This window comes from Cynara cardunculus (genome assembly GCF_001531365.2).
Source record: "Cynara cardunculus var. scolymus isolate 2C chromosome LG 2, CcrdV1, whole genome shotgun sequence".
NCBI classification, from domain to species: Eukaryota; Viridiplantae; Streptophyta; class Magnoliopsida; order Asterales; family Asteraceae; genus Cynara; species Cynara cardunculus.
Window position 1 is genome coordinate 11,386,168 of NC_037529.1, and position 4,916 is coordinate 11,391,083.

The 4,916-nt window shown below is 34.2% G+C and overlaps 1 long non-coding RNA gene across 1 annotated transcript; it reads left to right on the forward strand.

Annotated features, from left to right (window-relative positions):
• Window positions 1–2,172: 2,172 nt before the first annotated feature.
• LOC112508035 lies at window positions 2,173–2,774 on the forward strand. The gene is made up of 3 exons (XR_003068592.1): window positions 2,173–2,220; window positions 2,314–2,379; window positions 2,474–2,774. It is a non-coding gene; the product is annotated as an uncharacterized LOC112508035 (long non-coding RNA).
• The last annotated feature ends 2,142 nt before the right edge of the window (window positions 2,775–4,916 follow it).

The following is a 4,916-nucleotide window of genomic DNA, read 5'->3' on the forward strand; positions in this document are numbered from 1 at the left end:
ACCTAAATTAAATTTTAAAAAAATTGAATTAAAAAATTACACAAAAAATGAGGAATTTTTAAATAGTTAATTTGATACTAATGTCGATATATTTTTGTCAAATTTTTATGATATATTCAAACTTATATTTTAGTCAAAAGTAAAAACACCATCGCTTTCTCAAAATCATATACTACCATATTATAACATCGACTGAGGTAAAGAATAAAATGAAATATTAAAATCAAGATGTATCTCGTTGCATTGTGCGAATACCTTTGTAGTATATAGATAATACATGTCACGGATACATGTATTATTTGAATAAGAGATAAAATATAAAAAATCTATATTATATTATAAAGCATTTGACAAAAACTCTTAAAAATAATTTTTTATACATAAAGTACTGTTTATCGATGCATATTACTTAAAGTTCAGGATTACAAGTAGTTTTGCGTAAGTACAACTTATTAAAGCTTCATTTTTAAATTTGTGTAACTAACTGCAGATAAACATAATGAAATACATGAATACAAGATAAACATCAATTTTAAATATAAAAAATCTAAAATATAACTAAAACTATATTATTAAAACAAAAATAAATTACTTTGTTATTAAATCTAAATTAAATTATAATAAAAAATTGAAATAAAGAAGTTAGACCAAAAAAACGAGAACTATTAACTAGTTAATTCGATACTAATTTTGATTTATTTTTTTCAAATATTAAAACTAAATATTAAAATGAAAATTTATCTCGCTGCATTACGCGAGTATTCTTCTAGTATTATTAAACTCGAGAAGATAAAATAGTTACAACAGTGTAATTCTTTTTAAAATATGATTAAATTTAAATCATGGGTTCAACTTTAGTAATAAATAAGACTTTGAAATTTTAAAATTTAAAATTTAAAATAAAATTTTAAAATTTAGAATTTAAAATTTAAATCAGACGAGGATTTATTTTGAAGAGCAAATTACGATTTTGGCTCATGTGATTTATATAAGATTACAAATAAAGTCCCTCTATTTTAACCAATATAATAATAGAACAAAATATAAACCTGTAACACGCAAAAAAAACCCAGATATTGCACACACACAAACACCTGTAGACACACAAAATATATACATAGATATACATGTAACGGCATATTGACCGATTCTGTTAGCATCAAGGATCACGTTCAAAGTAAAATACAAAATATTGGACTGTTATTGTACTTTATTAAAGTTCAGGGGCACTAGTTGTAGTATTCTGTAAATAACAGGGACACAAATTGTAATTTTCTCTATTTTCAAGTATAAATATAGACCTTCCATCGCATAACTTCATTTTACGACTCATGTCATCACTCGCTCTCCCGGTGTCTCTCTCTCTCTTCTCTCTATGGTTTCCCGCCTTTTTCTTTGATCTTCGTCTATCCACTGCCTTCTTTCACCTGCATTTGCTGATTCGGTACCGTACCATCGTTCTTCAATCTTGGTTTTCATYATGAATCTTGTACGTTTTGATGAATCGATCGCCACCGGTCGTCGTAATTGTCCAGATGTATGCGATTTGTTTAATATGCGTCTTCTTGATGGACATCGATCTTATTATTTACGGGGTTCTACTTTTGATTGGCGAATAGGTTTAGTTCACGTTTTCTTGGATCGATCGCCACTGGTCCTTGAGGTTATCACAAAGCCAAGATTCGTCTCAGATAGACAAGATTTGATGATTATACAGTATCTTGATGGACAAGATTTTAATCGTACGTCTTCTTGATGGACAAGATTTTAATCGTACGTCTTCTTAAAGGACAAGATTTGATGATTATACGTCATCGCCACTGGTCTTTGAGGTTATCACAAAGCCAAGATTCATCTCAGATAGACAAGATTTGATGATTATATAGAATCTTGATGGACAAGATTTAATGGTATGTCTTCTTGATGGACAAGATTTGGGGATTATACGTCATCGCCACTGGTCCTTGAGGTTATCACAAAGCCAAGATTCATCTCAGATAAACAAGATTTGATGATTATACAGTATCTTGATGGACAAGATCTAATGGTACGTCTTCTTGATGGACAAGATTTGATGATCACACGTCTTCTTGATACAAATGTTATCATTATTTATCCGTTTGTACTCAGACTGTGTTAAGTTCGTGTACTGTTGGTTCGATCGCTTCATTGTGGTTCCTGCAATGCCAAGATTCAGAAACTTCTTCTGAGATGGACAAGGTTTGGATAATCATACGTCTCCTCTGTGATGTTATTACCCATCGTTTTCTACTATACGATCAATCATGTACTTGAGTTCTTTTACGTTTGCAGTGGGCGATGACTCTCCATCAGTTTGGTTCTCTTCTTGCACGCTTCTGTTTGCAGTCATATGCGTAGGTGAGAAATTAGTTGTGTATTAATAGAATTATATATGAAAATTTTGAATTCTTGTTGACTGTTACACTCCGATATAATCCTTTCATTTGTGCAGATATCTTCAGCGCATGCAGGTGTTTCACAATGATTGATTGAATAATAGGTGTTTGATCGAACATCTTTGTTTAGGAATTGTATTGGCGATGGGATTGATATCGATGCATGAAGTGTTGATGTATAGATCAGGCAAGACTGCAGCAGGTACTGATTTGCATTTGTATTATGGCCTTGCCATGTCGGGTGCGCTTGCTTGGCAGGTCATACATAATAAAAACAATGGTTTTTGGTTGATGGAGGGAGATGGTACGGGGTTTGCCTGACTCTCCCTCCATGTGGGTGTGTGGTTCTTTCCCCTTCCCCCCCTCTCTGCGATTATCTTGCTTGCTTGTTTCTTTTGTGGCATTCTTTARACACAAAAATACCACAACCCTGCCAATTGCAGAGATCGGACATGCAGGCACCTATGTATCAGTCTATGAAATTTCTCCATCCGTTGTTTTCAGAATATCATATTTTAACTCATGGCTGGTCATATCCATCCACCAGTTCCAAAATCATCACAGTATCATAGTTCAACTCATGGTTGGTTATATCCATCCACCAGTTCCAAAATCATCACAGTATCACAGTTCAACTCATGGTTGGTTACAAATGCAAACCATTTCTTATGGTTGGCTAATTATGGTTACAAAAGCATCATCAATTCAATGTGATATATGGATTCAAATAATTTCTATTGTATCCAACAGTAATCTGTCCATGAAATGTTTTTTATTATTAATATATCCATCCACCAGTTCCAAAATCTTCACAGTATCATAGATCAACTCATGGTTGGTTATATCCATCCACCAGTTCCAAAATCATCACAGTATCACAGCTCAACTCATGGCTATTTATAAATGCAAACCATTTCTTATGGTTGGCTAATTATGGTTACAAAAGCATCATCAATTCAATGTCATATTTGGATTCAAATAATTTCTATTGTATCAAACAGTAATCTGTCCACGAAACGTTTTTATTATTAATCGTTGATGGGTTGCAATGTTTGTTGGAAAGGTATTCTTCTAGCCAAGGATTGTTCACTTTTGGTTTTGGTTATTGGTTTTTAGTTTTTGGTTTGTATAGTAGTGCACTTCATCATAACCCCGGGGCCTGTCCTGATGGTTGAGTGGACATGCTTGTTGGTGGGAGTCCCACCTTAGGTTGTAAATGTTCTGTTATTGTAATAAAAAAATGCCCTCCTCCGTAATGAACTTTGAGAAGCAGCAGCACGAAGATATAACTTAAAGCCACAACAGCAACTTCAGTTAACCTGGGCGTGGAATTAAGCGTCATAGAGAAGCAGCCAGCAGCACGAAGATATAACTTAAAGCCACTGCATTGGAGCAAGGTGTCCAGGATGGGAAGAATTTCAAAGACATGAAGGTACTTCTCATCTCTCTGAAATTATTTCGTGTATTATATGATTTGAGTAGTATGCATAAAACCATTTGTTTAGCTTTCCAAGTAGTTGTGAACATACCTGCTCTGTTGAGTTTACGAGTCATGTGTGAAGTTATAGAACATAAGCTATATAAATATGAAGTTGCTACTCATAAACACACACAACCCTTTACCTATTGATGGACCTGAAACCTTACTATATTTACTTACATCTGGTATTTTTGATGGAAAACAGGTTGCAGCTTTCAACAGTAAACTTTATCATGGTTGTGTGTCTAAGGCAGGAAGTGAACAGAGTAGGATGTGAAGAACTTTATCATGACTGTTGTTCACTTTTGGTTTTGGTTTTAGTTTTGGTTTTTGGTTTGTATAGTAGTGCAGTTCATCTTAACCCCGAGGCCTGTCCTGATGGTTGAGTGGACATGCTCGTTGGTGGGAGTCCCACCTTAGGTTGTAAACATTTTGTTATTTTAATAAAAAATTGCCCTCTTTCATAACGAACTTTGAGAAGCAGCAGCACGAATTTATAGCTTAAAGCCACAACAGCAACTTGAGTTAACGTGGGCGTGGAATTAAGCGTCCTAGAGAAGCTGCAGCACGAAGATGGAACTTAAAGCCACTGCATTGGAGCAAGGTGTCCAGGATGGGAAGATTTTCAAAGACATGAAGGTACTTCTCTTTCCGTGTCATCGGTTTGATTCTCATCTCTCTGAAATGATTTTTTGTATTATATGATTTGAGTAGTATGCATAAAACCATTTGCTTAGCTTTCCAAGTAGTTGTGAACATACCTGCTCTATAAACAACCTGTTGAGTTTATGAGTCATGTGTACAGTTATAGAACATAAGCTATATAAATATGAACCCTTTATCTATTGATGGACCTGAAACCTTACTATATTTACTTACATCTGGTATATTTGATGGAAAACAGGTTGCAGCTTTCAACAGTAAACTTTGATACGAAGAGGATCCTATATCATGGCTGCGTGCGTGTCTAAGGCAGGAAGTGAACAGATCATGGCTGTGTGAAAAAGATGAATGGAGAT